The sequence below is a fragment of the Euprymna scolopes genome, chromosome 23 (genome assembly GCF_053919585.1).
Source record: "Euprymna scolopes isolate OS-2025 chromosome 23, ASM5391958v1, whole genome shotgun sequence".
Taxonomy (NCBI): domain Eukaryota; kingdom Metazoa; phylum Mollusca; class Cephalopoda; order Sepiida; family Sepiolidae; genus Euprymna; species Euprymna scolopes.
The window spans coordinates 68240149-68259976 of record NC_136504.1 but is presented as its reverse complement, the minus strand read 5'-3'; the positions used below and the strand labels follow the sequence as shown (position 1 = coordinate 68259976).

General features: G+C 34.5%; 1 long non-coding RNA gene across 1 annotated transcript in view; it reads left to right on the top strand.

The window, feature by feature from the left end:
• Window positions 1-17150, top strand: part of LOC145245980 (uncharacterized) — a 119347-nt gene extending 102197 nt beyond the window's left edge. Inside the window, exon 3 of the long non-coding RNA XR_013863057.1 lies at window positions 6120-17150. This is a non-coding gene — a long non-coding RNA (uncharacterized LOC145245980). The remainder of the gene's footprint in view (window positions 1-6119) is intronic.
• The last annotated feature ends 2678 nt before the right edge of the window (window positions 17151-19828 follow it).

The following is a 19828-nucleotide window of genomic DNA, read 5'->3' as shown; positions in this document are numbered from 1 at the left end:
TCACCGAACAGACAGACTTGACATCTCGATAAAGCTCATCGCCCCAGATGTTCATTGTAAACTTCTTTGCAATTTTCAAACAGATGCTAAACAATAAGAATAATAGCAAAATAGACGAAAAGATTTGCTTGACGCCACGGAAATCGTCGTAAACGGATTCATCTTGACGAAATCTGCGCATCTGGTTTTCCATGCTTCCAAAAAAATAAACAGAAATAAAGAAAGAGTAATTCAGCGTTTTGGTTCTCGCTAAAAATGTAGATGCAGCAACTGAAATTGTGTTGAATGATAAAAAAAAAATCATGATGTTCGTTCTAACGGCATAACACAAAATCCAAAAAGATGAATAAGATTAACTAATTACCTAATCCTATTTGGATTTATCGCTCATCTGCATAATAATACACTAACGTATTTCATGTTTGTATAAACGTTATCGCCTTCCACGTCTGTTTACTTTAATGAGATCGTCTAATTGGCAAATATTAAATACAATGCGAATTTTAATTTAAATGTACTGGTGTTGTTAAAGTAAATGTCCTGCCATTGGTCATTTAAAATAAATTGTTCCTAAATCGAATTCGTCGTTCCGTTTTAAGTTTTAAAACCTTCTATTCGCATTCGTTTTACTTTAATAAACATCTTAAATGTTATATTCTTTTAAAGAGAGAAATACGATACATTTGCGTTTTAATTATTTTAATTTGAGCTAACAATGACAATTATTTTTTACGGAAAAAGAAAAGTGCAATATTTTCTGTGATTTGCAAATGACTCATACAGTGATATCTCTCTCTCTCTCTCTCTCTCTATATATATATATATATATATATATATATATATATATATATATATATATATATATATACAGAATAATCGCGTTGACACACCGGTTCTCGGTTGAAGGTGAAGAGTGAATGAAAAACGCAAATATATAGAAAGTACATTAAAGGTTATTTTTTATTTTTGTCTTAATTATTTTGTTTATATTTTTTCTTACTTACCCAAGCTCAATGCATGATATTTTTCCAATCCCACATCACCATATGCGGTCTATCGCTTATACTGAATATAAATTCATAATCACGGTTCTAAACTGTGTATTCTTTTGGTGATGGGCCAAATGATGGATGGATACTTGGATCAAAAATGGTGTCGCTGGTTGCAAGATTGAGCGGCTGTGTAATAATGCCTTTGTAATAATGCCTGTTTTATAGATGCACTGGCACTTAAATTTGAAATTCTATGTCCGTCTGTTAACCACGTTTGTGTAAAATGTCAGGTTTTAGATGTGTCCATTCAACTCTACATGTAGCACTACGGTGGGCCAATTATTTCGTTACCCGGTCGGTGACTCAACACGTCTGCAGTTGGAGTTTTGTCATTTTGATAACACGTAGCAGTAGTTCGATCTCTTTCCTTTCTTCTTTTGTTGTTATCAGCTTCTTTTAAATATAAGCGGTTGTAAAATGTTTGACTTTTTTTTTACATAGGCATAACCACTTATCAAGGCCCAGAGACCACTCGAGGATAAGGGTTAAGAGTGTACAGTAGTCAATTGGACAATATAGTAATCGTTAGTAATGGAAATTCGGTAAATTTGTTAACAAGTCATCAAGAACTTGTTTACATTGGACTTGAAGACAGCCATATTGTAGTCAGCTGGAAAGCAGGAAAACGGAAGACAATTTCACAGGCGTGCAGTTCTAAGAAAGAAGCTTTGTTCGTGGAATCTACGTTTAGGTTAGGGCACAGATAAAGAGTGGGGGGAATTATTAATAGTGTTTTCAGCTAGACGAGTGTTTCTTGTGAAAGTTTAGCGAGGGGGTACCATAGATTGAAGCTCAGTCGAACACTTTCCATGAAAATAACAATACAGCAGAGACAAACTCGCAACATCTCTTCTGTAAGATAGAGGTTGCAGTGAAGAGAAAAGGACATCTCCTACGAGGCTACGAAGTCTATTTTAAACTCTATCAAGGCAGGACAAGTCCTTTCTAGCAACTCCTGCTCAGATGTGGCAACAGTATTACATCCTTGAACGCACCTGGCTCTTATATAGATAGAGAATTGCATCAGCAGTGAAATATCTACTGGGTCGATAGAAGGAGCCGACCATTTTTCCAGCGGCCTTGGCAACAGATTTGATTACGTGTTCCATTTAAGATCATGAGTAAAAGTCAAGCCCAGAAGCTTATCAAAACTTTAGGTCTCCTCAAGACGAGAGCCATTCATTTTAATTGATGCCAGATGGGGATCAGAATGTTGATGATGTAAAGATAGAAACTTGGTTTTAGATGCATTAAAAGTAACCAGCCACTCCTTTCCCCATTGTACAACGTGATCAAGATCAGAGGAGAGAGAATCGGAGAGAACTTGGTCGTTTACTGTCTTAGATGTGCTACCATAGATGGTAGTGTCGTCAGCAAAAATGTCTACGAATGATGTAAGGATGTGATTTGGAAGATCATTAATGTAGATCAGGAAAAGAGTTGGGCCCAGGATGGACCCCTGAGAGACTCCAGCATTAATACTGTGAGCTTCTGATTTTTGCCCATCAACTACTACTCTTCTGAACTATCAGAGAGAAACGATTTAATAATTGAGAAGACATTTCCAGCTATACCATAGCTGGAGATCTTGTGAAATAAACCTTTATGCATACCCTATCAAAAGCCTTGGAAATAAACCTTTATGCCATATCCTATCAAAGGCTTTGATATGTCGAGCAATTGCCCTAGAAAGGTTGCCTCCGTCGAGAGATTCGCTAATCCTATGAGATATAATTGTAAGCACATCTGCTGTAGATCTAGCAGAACGGAAACCATATTGAGTGTCACTAAGAAGGTTATTTTTGCTGAGACGGTTGATTATTTCTCTATTTAACACAGATTCCAGTACCTTACTCATGATACACAGGAGACTGATTGGGCTGTACTGAGAGGGGGATAAGCGATCACCTGAATTCTTAAATACAGGGCATACTGATAAGGTTTTCCAGGGTGATGGGAAGCAATTCTCCTTAAGAAAACGTTTAAACAGTTTTGTAAGTATCGGCGCTAGTAATGGTTGAAGTTGTTTGATTACTATAATTGGAATACCGTCAGGGCCAGTTGCTTTACTGGAATCAAGGTTTTTGATTAGCTTGGCACCATCACGTACAGATATTTGTATATCACATAACGTTTTTTCTGATACAGGACAAAATATTGGAGGTTGGCGGCCTTGGTCGCAAAGGGTAGAATTAGCTGCAAATTTCTTGGCAAAGAGTTTGGCTTTGTCTCATGCTGACGAGATTACTTCAGGTCCATTGATGATAGTTGGGATAGAACACACGCTTCAGTTCAGGGTTGTATTTGTCAAAACTGGTGAGAACCAAGCTGCTGCTCAGCTATTTTGGACTTGTCGGACTGAGCATAGAACTCTCTTGCGTCCTTTATTACTTTTTTACAATGGTTGCTGGCAGTCCTGAAAGCGGCTTTAGTTTCCATACATCTATTACGTTGGAAGCAGTGGAAAAAGTGATTTCTATGCGCAATGGCAGCAACACATTCTGGAGAAAACCATGGCTGGCTGTTAGGCTTTTGCTGGAACTTTTTCGAGGGTATGAAACGATCTATACCTACAATTAACCATTTCGTCAGGACACATCCTTTTTAAACATGGAACGCATAGGTAGATCTGATATAAATGTTCGGAAGCTATCCCAGTCAGCCATAGTGTATCGATATACTGTACGATGGAGAGGTACGTCTGAGGACTTATTCCATTTAATTTTTATCTTAATTGATACAACAGAGTGGTCGGAAGATCCAAGAGAAGACAAAACAGAAACTGAATATAGTTCAGGACAAGTTGTGAGAAAAAAAGTCTAGGAGGCTCGCATACTGGGCATCATTGTCGGGCCCACGGGTGGGTTCGTGAACAATCTGAGTGAGGTCATAAGCAATGGAGAAATCCTGACAGAACCTCCCATCACCATCGGTCTTGTTTGAGTGGGTCAACCATTCCACATTGTGAACATTGAAGTCTCCACATACGTGAATGTTAGCTGAAGGATAAGCAGATAGGACTTGGTCAATTTTCTCAGATATGCTTTTAAAGATAGTAACTCCGCTGTTGTGGGGGGCGATAGAGAGTAAATATAAATGCAGTAGTGTGAGCTAGTGTAACCCTGAAGCACATATAGGGTAAGTTAGGATCTTCTCTAGAGATGCCCCTACCACATGGAAAGCCATCTTTAATATAGGCACATATTCCATGCCCATGGCGATCTTGGGGGTCAGATTTGGAAGTTAAGTTAGAGTATCATTTAATTACGAACTCATCTAGAGAAATAGTCTGTCCAATGCCAGTTTTGCTTAAAAATAAAAGGTCTGGTTTAGTTTCCTGTGATTGGGTTTCAACCTCTGATGTTGCAGGAGACCTGGTAATTGGAAGTTTGAGATCCGGGTTTAATCGTGTATTTTTTCTTGAAACTTGTCATGATGGAGTTTTGGAATTTGTGGACTAGGTCGTCAGACTTGCTTAGAGCAGGACAGAGAGGGGAAACGAAGAGAGAAAAAGAAATGAAGAAAATCTCTTTTTTTTTTTGTAGCACATGAAAAGGTAAAGCCGTAACAATTACCCACTAATATGACATCGAGAGGCCCCACCAGAAGCTACTGCATGATCCAGAATCCATTCACCAAATGGCAATACAGCAGCCACAGTACTTTGCACCTGCTGATAGGATAGCCTCCCTAGTGGTTAATCCAAGGTTTGCGTCCCTGGCTATCAGGCGGATAAAGTCAGCCCGGATAAAACGTTTACCTCCAGCACCCTTACTAGTTACACGGCCACAAGGATAGACATAGAAACAGAAAATGTCCGACATCTCTGCCGACTGTTCGTGCAAAATACTGCCAACCTAGAATACAACTTTTTCTTCTCCCTTTGTCAGAAAAATCACTCATTAAAAATGAGGACTGAGGGACAAAATTCAGATATACAATGAAATTTTCCGACAAGTATATAATACTTTGACTGTAATCACTCATGTAGTCGAGTGTGACTGCTTCACTGGAAAAACTGTCATGAAAAATAAACAAAAATCGTTTTTTTGGAAGTGATGTCATATTCTTACTTTCCGCATATCTCTGCACCGGACTGAGGGTCAACATTATGCAACATCTGGACTTCTGAAACGAACAGAAAAAAAATTAGAAAATGAAACTTGATAGTAAAAATGAGTTGGATCAGAATAATCCGTTTTATTTTTATTGCTTTTGTTTTTTGGTTATTTCTTTTCCTGTTATATTTAGGTGTTTGTTAGTTAATGTTTTGTTTTACTATGGAGGCAGCGAGGTGAGATCAACTTTTCATGAATTAGAGGATCAGTATAGCAAAACGTGTTACTCAAATTATAGATCTGTTTTCCAGCTTTCGAAGCAAATCTTAGCGTGAAGTATTGAATAACAGTTCCTCTTGGGTAAATCCTCCCCCATGTCGTCACAGTAAAAGAAATGAAATAAGAAATGATATTTGAGACGTGGTTTAACGATGCTCGGCTCTTGTTACAGATCCTGCATCAGCAGCAGCAGAATCGGCAGAAGAAGAAGCAGAAGCGTTAGTTTACTTACTAGGAGTTCTCACACTTATTATTAGTGATCGTTCACTGGAAACAACACATCATATTTCCCATACTCTGAGTCTCCCCAGTTTCTTAGTAATCTCCGTTTTTTTTCGATCACCGTTTTAAATCACTTTGCATTATAGCAACGGTCGTTTACTATTGAATTCTCGCCGATAAATGCTGTTCATATTGACTGGAAATTGAGTGGCAATAAATCTACTCAGGATTTCAGTATTCTTGGTACTCTTTCAATGGAGATCTTGATTCTGCTCTCTTTTGTCGGTCTTTCCATTCTCCTTACCCCTTCATGACATTTTCTCTTAGTATTAATGTTTTACAGTTATTATTTTTTACTTTACTTTTGTATTTATTTGTAAAAAAATTTGTTTTGTCCTTTTGTTTGTTTGTTTTTCGTTTTTTTTTTTTGTTTTGTTTTGTTTTTTTTCGTTTAATTCTTGTCTTTTGTTGCATTATTTTTCATAATATTTTTCTATTGTCTTTGCAGGAATGTCTGAATAAAGTTGCATGTTACATCCCTCGGCCGTGAATCGACAAGAATTCATCTTACATTGTAGAGGTACATTACCTCCATCAGTCATACACACACACGCACAAGAGGCTCGAGCCTCTCAAAGAAAAAACAAGTTAAAATGGAGACGAACATATCGAACGATTCTTACGAAATTCTTCAAGAGCTGAACGAAGAAAAAGCTGACTCTTATTTGCCCGTCGTGTTTTATGTCGGAACCTCAATGGTGTTTGGCGCACTCGGAAACAGCGCCGTCTCTTACATTTATTACTGCAAACTTGAAAAAACAGCCACTAATTTATTCGTGGCTGTTTTAAGCGCCTGTGATTTACTTAGTTGCCTCATTTCCATGCCGGTGGAAATCGTCGGCCTTCGCTTCCCACTCACCTTCCACAGCGACATCGCCTGTCGTTTAATTCGTTTTGTGGTCGCCATGGGGACTATAACGTCGGCCGTGATCATATTCGTGATATCGGTCGATAGGTACTTACGCGTGTGTCGACCCCTGGGTCGGCACTTTTCTCGCAGATCAGCGAAAATAGCGTCGGCGATCATGGTCTTCTCCTCAATGGTGCTGGCTTCACCGGCTTTCCTAGTTTTCGGCAAACGGCGGATTCAGACGCGCATTGCCGGCATCGTTGGCGAGGAGTGCTCGATCGCTGAAGGGCTGACCAACACGAATTACCCGTTGGCTTATTACTGCTCGCTACTTGTCACATGTTTTGTCCTGTTCGTTGTTTTGATGGCTTTGTACTTCCTTATTGGCATCTACGTGTGGAGACACAAGAAAAAGAACAAAGGTCGGATGCAGAAGGTAGTCTTTACCCATCCCTCCAACGACCGCATGTCGGCAACCATTTCGTCAAGTAGCGGCAACGTTGAGGAAGACTTAAAGCTGCACAAACCCACTAGACACAAGGTGTCTCGGCCAATCAGCAGTCCGGTTGACCATCGTCAACCAACCTCGGTGCGTGTGTCCAGGACAACCGTTATCATGTTTCTCATCACCCTTCTCTGGATTGTCAGTTATCTACCCCATCTCGTCATGGTCACCTGTGAAATCGTAGTCAAAAATTTCCGCACTTCTCTTGGCACAACGGGGGATGTCCTCTACAATTTATCTTTTCGCTCCTATTTTTTCAACAATGCCATTAACCCCTTCATTTACGGAATCTTCAACCTTCGTTTTCGCAAAGAACTCTTTATTCTTTTAGACAATGTCTTGGGAGCGTGCGCTTGCAAAAGGAACCAATAGATGCACTCATTGAATGTGATGGAGGATCCAGTTTTCCTTAAATCAAATCCCTTTTAACAAATGTTGCCAAATTCATGATTAGAATATATTTTCCAGCAAAATAATAAGAAGAAGAAATAAAAGACATGTATACGTATTTCTATCGTTTTATAAAAAGAAAAAAGATGCACACGGATTAATGTTTTATATCGAGAAATATTGACATATTTTGGAAAAAAAAAATGCACCTGAATACGAAATCTAAAAGAATAATTTCCAGTTAAAAAAATTGAAAAAACAAAATGAAATATTTGTATCTTCAGCTGGAATTTAAAACTACGAACACATCCATCATTCGCGCCAAAAAAAAATCGAAATGATAAATGTGCTAACGGACATAAAATTGCTAATTTCTGTATCGTCTGCTGGAATCCGAAAATGCACACACATTCAGACGACAATCGAAGTAAACTATTTCGATGAACATTTTTTTTAATGGTGAATTCTTTTTTTCAAAATGGCGGAACATTTATAATTTGAAAAGGAACTATTTTAACTGCAACTCCATAAAGGACCAGAAACATTTGTTTGTTTGTTTTTCATACTTAAAGTGAGTTCTGTTCGTTATTGAACAAAAATGATACAACCAATATATTTCTTGCGGCTCAAACCCAAAACTCTCTCGGCAAATAACTGGATTTATGTTCCAGTAAGTCTCATCGTGTTTATAATTTTATCATATTCTTGAGACCAAAACAACGATGGCGTAGGACTCATTTACTGTGTTGTTTTGTGTGTTAATGTTAACAGAATGAAAAACAATTTGTGTTTACGAGAAAGAAAAAAATCAAAACCAAAAATCGTTACATATAAAAATTCTTCATTTTTAAAAATGAAAATTCGATCAACGAAACAAAAGAACAACTCGACTTTTCATACATTTTTTTTAGATTTATTTTCATCAAGGATTTTATTTTATTTATTTATTATTCTACTTTCTATTTTGTAAGTTTTTTATTGTTTTGTTTTGTTTTTTTCTTTGGAGTTTTGTACAAATTTTTCTTTTGATTTGTTCATTTATATATAAATATAAAACCTAATCTATCATTGCATAAACCTCAATATGAATACACTCACACACATATACAGAAAAAAATGAAACATACACACGTAATCATTACACGAAAATAGGTATGCCCGGGTGGAACATTTTGTTTGTTAATTTTGAACATCTAGAAATGAATGAAAGAAATAATAATCCCATTCCAGAGATTGGCGCTACACAATCTACAAAAGCATACACATGCACTGTCTAACTATATACGTGAGTAGGTTACACCCATTTTTCATGTCGAATTAAAAATTCAAAATTGAATCAGTTCTGAATTATTAATTTTATATCAACAACAACAACAACAACAACAACACAAAAATATTCGGTTTCCCAAAGATTTAGCGTGTCTTTTGACATGTTGTTAAATATTTATTATTTATATACAGTTCTTACATCCTAAATTTTAAATTCAAGTTATTTTTACCGTATTTGTAATAATTTGTTTCTTTAAATCTGAATGTCAATACACGCAAAAAGTATCTATCATTCATGCATATATTTATCAGGTCGTACGAATAACAAGTACACGTAAACATAAAAATATTTTTAAAGCGAGTAAACTGATTTATTTTTTTAAAAACTTCAGTTCTTTAAGAATTTAGAATTTTTATTTGTAAAGGTGTAGGTGTGCTAAATCTGTGAATCTTTAATAATATGATCTACGTTACGTAACCGCTCATCAAACTATCAATCACAACCATCAAACCCGCACCTGTCTTATGACGACGCCGAGCATCGTCATGTAATAGTATTGTTAATCACTAGAAGAAACTCTTCAGTTTCAACTATTGGATAGTCTGGTCTAACTTAAAATATAATGTGTAACAGGCCACCTACTCGTTGGACAATGGTCTGTATGTTGATACAAGTCCTCGTGGTGAGTTCATTCTGTGACTATTTTAATCATTGTTAAAACTCTACTTGTAAAGAAAAAGTGTATCAATTCAATGCATTCGAGTAACTTTAGAGTGTGTCGAATGTCACTGTACGTGATTTCCATCGCTACTGAGTACTCTGTAAGCATAGCCTTGTGCCAATATTGGTATTGCCCGTAAATACCTCCTCATAAATGCATACATCCACGCAAATAAAAAGCGTTTCATTACTTATGGAATCTAATTGTTTCAATATATTTACGAAGATGTAATTTTAATTGTTAATTTAATTAAAGCGGCTCTCAATCTTAGTATGTCAGATACAACGTTTCGGCTACGCAAACCATGCGAGCATCTTCAGGTGAAAATCGAAAGATACGGAAATGTTTGTTTCTTTTCTTTCATGGAGTAAAGCCATAGGTATTTCTTTCTTTCTTTTGTTTTTTATTTTTATTTTATTTGTTTTTTTGTTTTTTTTTTGGGGGGGGTTGTTTTTTGGGGTTTTTTGCTTAATTCTCGATGATGGCTGCAGGATATGTGTAGCAGAAACGTTTGAAATATTATGAAGGTTGACAGCTTGAACAATTATAGAATCATCTAATTGTTGTTTTCATCCTTACGGTGTCGATTTCTTTCCGTTTCATTTGTTTTTGGTTTTCTTTCGTGCTATTCTTTTATCCCTCATCAAAACCACGTGACATATTTGCTAGCATAATGAATGATGATTATTCCAAAGAGATTTTTTTTTTTACCTGCAGATGTTTAGTTCCTTGTCTTCCTCATCCTGGCTTTATGATTCTGCCAACCAAGATCCTTTGTAGATTCTAAACGATATTAATCATCATTTTGGCACCAAAATGTTGGCTTCAATCTCTAGAATCGCGTTGCCTTTTGGTTTTCTTTTTAAACTACATTGTTCCCTCCAATAAAGATCAACGAAAACGATACGTACATATTTTCCAAAACTATATATATATATATATATATATATATATATATATATATCCACTCCCCCAAAAAATGCCGCCAAATGGAATCGTTAATAAAATTCACAATCCTTTCTATAACCCAACGATATTTAATACAAATTAATGTCATCTATGCCTGACTTGTCTACCAAAATTCAATCATAAATGTTCAATAGATACATCTGGAGTGCGATGTACAAAGTTGTCAATAACTCTAACACAATCCTCTTCTCTAATTGGCCTAATTTTAGCTGTGGTGGTTCTCTTCACTTCATTAATGGTATTGTTTTGAGAGACATTATCTTTTCGGTAATTCCACAGTAAAATGATGAGGAGGCTTATGATCCGGTCAGTGTAAAGCCTATTCAGGATTACAATTCCTACTATAACTGTTGGCGGTTCATGATTAAAACCTGGTGGGCAAGTTAGGCATAAACTGGCAACCATATGGTTGGATTACACAAATGATTATGAATTTTTACTAATGATTACATGGGTATCATTTTGTAATCACTCTGTGTGTATGTATGTATGTATATATATATATATATATATATATATATATATATATATATATACCATCAAAGTCTATCACTCAAAGGATGTCTTCATATAGAACACTTTACTGAATTTTTATACTGTCAAGCAACAACTAATGTGTAAATCGAGCAGCAGACTATAAAAGATGTGTCTGAAAAGTAACGGGACTGATGTCATAAATAATTTCTTTCAATCACAAACCACAAACTACACGGTAAAGTAAAAACATTAAATTGTGTAGTGCACTTTCCCATCCTTTTTTACTACATATTTCTATGTACTGCTATGAGGATTCTTCTGTGACGCTCATCAGCTCCGTCGTTTCGGCCATCTTAATGATCTACGTCTTCCCAACGGAATCTCTTTGATTATTCTCTTGAACTCATGGGGAAAATAAAAGCTTCACCACCAAGATCAGATTAATACGAAGGTGTCTTTAGTAGAGCTATGTTCTTATCAGGCAGAGACGGTTAATTTTTTGTTGATGAGTGTATTGCAGAATCCACGGCTTGTTCCACAACTCTTATCTCTTCTTTTGCGTGGAACGAAATAAAAGACGCGCGATCTCTTTGTAAAGTGATCGTCTGGTCACGTGGTAAGGACTGAGAACAATACCCTTCACACCAAAGAAGGGAATCGACATGACTTTGCTTTTTTCAGACGTTGCCACATCGCAGACTTCCACTAAGTGCTCTGGCGCTTAGTTTCCGAATCATATTGAAAGATCCACGTCTTAATGAAAAGTTTAGGAAACAACAAGTTCAGTTTAAAGACGCTCAATGGTGTCCTGACACGCTTGTATGCGACGCTTCTTCTGATTGTCATCCAGTAATTTAAGTAGCATTTTTACAATAACATTCATCATTCCCAAATCCTTGATGATAATCGGTTGAACACAGTTCTTCTTATGTCAAGTTGTTTTGTAATCATTTAAAATGTCAGCTGACAATCGTCATGCATCTGCCTTACTCGCTTTACGTTGAGCACAGTCCTACTAGTTGAGGGCTAAAACGCTCCTGGATGTAGAGATGATTATTAGACTAGCTAAGAGGAGAGATGGAGATAAACACTACATTATTTTAGCCATTCGTGACTATGTTTTAGTTTCGTCATTAATATCATTCTTTGAACATCTTACACTACTGAAACATATTTCTGAACGACATGCTGATATCTTTCACACACTTTCATTTCAAGTGATTGTGGTGGAGTTATAAAACCTGGCAAAATTTTGTTGCTTGTAGTTTATCGTTTATTAATCAGTCCTTTTGGCTGAATGACCTGAAAAAAAAGAGGAAATGTTAACTAAAACATGTGAAAATTGTGTAATGATTGCATAACTATAAGATGGCAATTATATACACCCAAGGTATTAGCATAGATGATAACATAATTCTCCTATAAAGCGTCATGTAATTATATGTGTGTGTGTGTGTGTGTGTGTGTGTGTGTGTTATGAAAAAATTGACGTTTCCCATATAAAGAGTAACACGTGACACATCGTGTAAGGGAGATAACTCCTTCATAGCCATTAGAAGATGCATAGCCGTAGATATCTGAATTCTTATATTTCTCATTATCGCCAAACAAATATATATATATATATATATATATATATATATATATATATATTTGTGTGTGTATGTATTGCGTTCTAAGAGAAATAAAATTAGAGTTCTACGTTATGTTTGTTAGAGCATAATATATTTTTATTTCATACAATAATTCAATCATTTATTGATACCTTCGGTTTCACGGATGCATGTGAATTTCAAATGTCCGTAGCATAAGTTTTGTGTTTGCGTTCAAGACACATCTGCGAATAAAAGTGTGGCGTATTTATTTTATTAAAATTGTGAAATCATAAAGATTTAAAACAAAAAAATTAATTTTTAATAAAGATTACGATAATCTACCAATCATTTTCTTCGTTTTAATTTTTGTATGCATTTCCCCACGAAATTTGAAATCATTTAACGTGCAACATCATCGAAGAAACTTTTAACTATGTTGTGTATTTTGTCATCCTAATTCCATTGTCCGATTCGATAGCTATTGAAATCATGTAATATTATTTTCTCTTAATCCTTTTTCCGTTGTAAAAGATCTCTTCTAATTTTCCCTCAGTCTCTTTCTAGCCAAAGGTTTGTTCAAATCGGCCCTTTAAGTTTGCTTATATCTAAGAGAATGTCATCTTAAAGTTCGTTCACATCTAAAGATATATTAAAATATATTATTCCTAATCTGTCCCAATATAGCTTTACGGATCAGTTCATATATAAAAGTTTGTTCAAATGTAATTGCTAGAGTCTGCCTATAGCAAAAAGCCTATAGAAATGTGCCTGTTCAAGTCTTAGCGATCTATTCTGTTCATATTCAAACATCTGTTCAAATCTGCCTCTCTGTTCTTATCTAAGGGTCTATTCAAACCTGACTAGCCGAGTCTGTTCAAAACTGGCTGACTCATTTTAATTCGCGATTCAGTTTCAACCTGCCTTTCCTTTCATATGAAAAGTTCTATTCAGATGAAACGCCTTCCGTGTTTCTTGTCTCTTTCGTTTTAGATAATCTTTTCTATCGAAGTTTCGTTGTAATTGTAACTTTTTTTGTCCCAAAATGAATCTTTCATACATTTTTGTGCGTCACTTATTGCTGCTAAATTATCAGTTGTCCTGATATTCATTCAAATGACTTTACAGAATTGATTTGCGTTCGTTTTCGTCCTAAATGGTATTAGTGTGTAACTATTTATTCGTATATGTATGCACTTATGTGCAGACATGTGTGTATACATTGTTATACATGTGTGTAACTATTTATCTGTGTTTGTATACATTTGTGTGTGTGTGCGTAGATTTATTCATTATCACTTTGTTTAATAATAAATCAATCTTGCATTCACAGATTTTTTCCATGTGATAAAAAAACATAATTGGATGCAGAATTGTGAATCTTCCAAGTTTCATCCATCATTTGATTCAACTTTAGAAATTTCAATTTTCATTTAATTCTGTGCCAAAATTTTAAAACCTTTTATGATTTGCGATTTGATTCCTTGTATCAATTCAAAACCAATAATTTCCGTTCAAGTTGAATACTGTCTCAATGATTCCAATGGAAACTCTTTTTGGCAGCAACAAAAATATATCTTACACATGAACACGACAGATCTGATGTTGCCATTTTGTGCTAGCAAAAATAAATCAACTTACTATATAAAATTACAACCCCTATTTACCTTGGATGCGATTAACATAGTAACTCTTCTACAATTAATGATACGAAATAGGTCGCTTAGAACAAATACTGTGTTTCAGCAATAAAAGTGATCCAAAATGCTGGATGAGCAAAAATGCTAAGCAAATCAATAGTTAATTTCAGAAACATTTTTTTTAATACTTAAGATTAAACGCATTTCAATATTTCCAGAATCATGCTACTATACACATGTGCATATATAATATATATGTGCCACTTCAAAATCGAAACAAATCTTGGTAAGAGTGCAGAATAGTTAACAGTTAATAAAGCTTAAATAATAAGCAATAACAAATGGCAAATAGCTTATATTGAACGTAGTAGAATTTTATTGTCTACCGACTTGTATATATTTAACGTGCTGAAACCTTTTTTCTTTTTTTTTGTTTGTTTTTTTTTTGTTTTGTTTTTTTTTTAATTTAATATGTTCAAAGTGGTCTTTACGACACACGGAAGAAAGGTGTCGAGTGGAGTGTGCCTCATGCAAAAATAATAAACAAGAATATCTTGCGCTACAGTTCGAGTTACAAGAGCCACTAATGTGTGGTTAGTGGTAGGGTAAATCATTTTTTTTTTTCACTATTTTTTCATGAATTACCTCTACAACAGTTATGCTACACGCGCGTGGTCATTTTTTATTTTGTGTCGTAATACATATTTTAATTGAAATAAACTAACTTAAAAAGCAGTTTCAACACGGTAAATGTATACAGGGCGGTAGATAATTAAATTCTACTGCGTTTAATATAAATTATTTGTTGTTAGGTATTTTTACGATTTCTCGACTGTTAACTATCCTACACTATTACCAAAATCTCATTTAATCTATAAATGCTCTAAATAAGCAACAAAAATGGGGGATGAATTCCATTCTACGTAGATTTGTTTGTTATTTTTCTGAGCGCGGAAATCATGTGTTTAAATTCAATTCTGATTACAAAATTATTTTTTACAGATTTTAATGAACAGATTCATCCTAAACCATAGTTTTTTTTCTGTATTCATTTTTATTCGTGTATTCTGTTTATTGACTTTTTTATTCGATTTCATATCGATTTTAAAATTCGATTCAATGTTCAAAGTTGTGTTGTGATTCACTACCTATAACCAATCAACCACGATTTTGGAAAAGTATAAAAAATACAAATTTATTTACATATATTTATCAGAATACATCGCATTCCTAGTTTCCAACCCAGCGCCTTCCCCGTAATCGCTGTTAAATTCCAAGTCCGATTTCTTACTAAGCTGAAGAACCAAGTTGGGCTGACAATATGATCAGATAATCAGAAATCGTAAATCACAGAATTAGATTACGTTGAAAACGTTACATAACGAACACTTAACCAACTTCTAATACATGTAGCTTGTCATTTTAGGATCGTTGATTGTTGAATAAACAAATGTTGATTAAAAAACAGTCTGGCTACAGGACGCGTGTTTGACATTATAGCAAAATATTTAATATTTTTACCCTACTTGTATCTACAAAAGATTGCACGAGTTTACAAAGAAATGCTTGCTCCGAGGAAATTTTATAAATATGAGTTGGGGGTGGGGATAAATATGTGGCCAATTCCAAATTTCTAACAGTTTTTCTCTGTCATGTCTAAACTTTGCCTTTCACGTATCCTATTTTTAATATCATGCATATATTCTAAACAAAAATACAATGGGTTCATTTCATTCATCATTTTAAACAGATCAAAACATGATAAAGAGTAAGGGAACAACGATTAATTGAATAAAACATCTTAGAACATCCTAGTGTTAATTGTTAACTTTCTTTTTTGATGCTTAGATAGTTTCGGTTTATGCATTAAAGCCCTTCTGTCTAGCGTTTGCACCTGTGTGAAGAGGCGAGTAAATAGGGACTTTTCTTTTGTAAACCGGTGTCATTCATTATATATATATATATATATATATATATATATATATATATATATATATATATATATATATGTATATTGTACTGGAATAAATTATGTGATTTTTAATAAGTCATTACAAATAGTTACGCGCTCTTGGCAATGATCCGACAATTTAAGTCGCGAGCCTATGTTTGCTTTGTTTATATAGATAAGATTCGAAGTGATAAGAGAAAATGGATATCGTGACTGAGATAAAGCATCCCATAATTAGGTGAAACGCGCCTATTTTTATGCTTGTCTTAATTCCTTTGTAAATTAAAGATGGCATTGCCGTGTCTTGATTCAATAAGAATCTACATTTATTTCAGTTTCGTTTTTTTGTTTTTGTTTTTTTGTTTTTTTTTTTTTGTCTATTCTTTATAGTCGGCCTAGTATTCTTTATTTTTTTTGTTGTCAACGCAAATGTTTCGACAGTTCCACTACCAAGTCTTTTTCTTCGGGAAATTTCGAATCAAACCTCTTCACCAACGCAGTTGGATTTTGTCTTGCTCTACATGACTAGGAAGGGGGGGGATAATTAATATTTGTGAAGTTTTGAGCAATCAACTTCCAATTACCGAGTAGTCACTTAGACGTTCTACAATGATCTACTCACCAATCTGAACTTAGGACGGGTAAAGTGGAATACTAAAACAATTATGAGGTTATTCTTTTTAATTAACAAATATCAGGAAATTGTAGGAACATTATCAGTACGTATCCAACAATTAGCTATTTTGGCGATTGTGTAACAAATCGCACTAAGTGATCAAAATTTCAATTTTAGACTAACTTGTGAAAATTATTAGTTCTTATTTTAGTCTAGTTTTCGATTTTTCATACCACATCAAATCTTCACATCAAGTATAAAAAAAACAGTTGGCCACGTGGATTTTTTACAAGCGTATGGACAGAAACAGCTGTTCATGTGAGTGGTTAACCCATTGTTTTGGTTAGAGTAGTCTTCAGCTTTGTGGTGTGTCGATACTTGTAACCTAAAAAACCGTTTTTATCATTTAATCATGATCTTTAACTCAGTTCGTCGGCAGTGATCATTAATCTGTATTTCATCATCAAAGGCCACCGCACACACAGTGCTTTCTTTTATCTATACCAGCTTGACTATAAAAAAATGAAAATGAAATTCCACATGTAAAACATTCCGAAGAAATTCTTAATTGCATGATAAAAAATAACTGAATATCATTATTTCTTTTACTTCGTTTCGCCTCCTACAGCGGATTTCTTTCGTTGTGTAAAGTTGATAACTAATCTTAATCTCGTTCTTATTTATATTTCTGATAAACACTTTAACAATATAATAATAAAGATTTTACTAGAAAACAACTGCCGTCGTAGTAGTGAATTCTGCACTAAATATACTTCTATTTTTGGAAGGCTGTAACAATCTAAACACACGAGCACATATATATTAGATGACAAACGCACGAGCACTGAAGGAACAGAAAAAAAGAATAAGGAATAAGACGAAAAACAGATATAAAAAATGGAATAACTTCTTCCATCAATAGCATTATATGGTGTCAAAGTACTTTACTAATATTTCGAGGATATAACTCCTTTTCAAAGTTTCACTATTTCAAAGTGATGTGTATATTTATCCACCTGGTGCTCATACATTTGTATTGTTACAACTTTCTAAAGCTTTAACCATATTTATACACTACGTACAATGCTTAATTACGTTAACTGAAGTGGATAAAGTATATTGTACATAATGTTTAAATTTTATTTTTTAAATAGCCATTTAAATTATTATTATAACATATGAAACACCAATTAGTCCGTCCCATTTCGAAACTAAACAAAAAGTTTAAATATTTTAAGTGCATTCTTAATCTGTTTCTCGGCGATTTAGAGGATTCTGCTTTGTTATAACTGATTTAGATTTTATAATTTTAGTTATATATGCGTATTAGTAATCAAAAGATATATTATGAGGTTTGGTATGAAAGTAATGCGTTTTTGACCTAATGAATAATGTTATGGACTATGTAGAGTTTGAATGTAGTCAGTTGTGGTCAGTTAAGTACGATACCATTTGGAGATATATCAGAAGCAATAACAAGTTTATTATAGAAACATTCGCCAAATAAATTCCCGCGCCACTCCAAAAGAAAACAGAATACATTTTTTTTTTATTAAAAACAACAAAAGTTTTTATACGGAAATCATGTCATTAAGTATTTGCATTTAAAAAATGGATCCTTTCTATTTATTTCCCACATGCAGTAACACAATGGCGTTTATTCTGCATTTTAGGACGAAAATGAGGGGTTCATCGATCTGCACGTGGAATCCTAACCCTAACCCGACGTATGTCTAACAAGACTTAAAAAAGCATATCAAGTTCGTGTGCGCGCACTGCGCATGATTGGCGAGACATTTTTCTTTGCAAAACTCATATTTCTATTAGTGGCGGGACTCTTTTACAAAAGATTATCTGTATTTTCTCTTCAACTATTGGTAAAGTACTTATTTATGTTTAACTAATCTTATAAAATGGTATATTATGTTCCGGCATAAAACTAATCCAAAAAGGATCGATATGCCGTAAATTATACAAAGTAAACCAAAATAAATCATGGAATGACGTAAAAATTGTTTATTTTCTTTAAGCAATGCACTTCATCGCTCTTGCATCTCGAATTCTTTGAGTATTTTTAATTAATGGCAGCCAAAACGAACGTGAGAACATGTCATAAAAACATGGCGTTTGATTCTTTATACAATACTTTCTGTTTGTGAACATTCAGTCGACACGCTTTATTTAGTTGCACCTCATTAGTTAATTGGCCATCATAAAACAAGCTAAACGAAATATCTTCAAATCCGTATGCAAAATAAAGTAAATCTTTGGTGCTATTATAACATGTCTCACGTCGATTTTGCAATTGTATTCTACTATCTTTCAACCTTCATGAAAATGGTCAATTAACTAATGAGTTTAATGTTAGAAATAAAAGTAACTTAACGATTATCTGTTACGTTCATCTTGTCCCGCAAAATCTAGGAAGCAGATGAAAACAATTCGTTGAGGCGTATGAATTTACAAACTGATCCCCTACCTCAAAAAATGCCACCCTTAATCAATCGTTAATAATATTACGAGATTCTCTGGCCTGCAATCATATTTACAACAAATAAACATCTTTCTGTGCGTTACTTGTTCACCAAATTTCATACATGTTTTATCGTGCTTCGATGATGAACACATTTGGATAAAACATACAAAATAAGTCTAACACGCTTCTTTTTCGCTACTGCCCTGATATTGCTTATGATAACTCTATTCAGTTCAAAAATAACTTGAAGATTACTTTTTATAGTTATTATCTTTGAGATAGCCTCATACACAAAAATATGAAAAGTGAAGATCCAATGACTGTGGACCCCATTCAAGATCCCCCCCCCTATTGATGATCACCAAAGTGTCCTCATATATCATTGAACGACGATAAAACAAGCGCTGCTCGATATTAATGCGTGAAACTTAATGGACAAGTCAGGCAGAAACTGAAGTTTAGTTGTATGAAATATGGTTGGATTGCAGAAAACATAGTGAATTTTGTTAACGATTCCATAAGTGGTATTTGGAGTGGGGCAAACTGTATGTTATCTATGCGTAATTTTTTCAACAAACTATCCGAGTAATGCACACATAGGAGAGGAGCTGAGAAGTTCTTGGTGTGATCAATAATAGAATGCTTCGAATAGCACTTCTATATCACGCTATGAGGGTTAGGATTACTAGTGGATGTGATC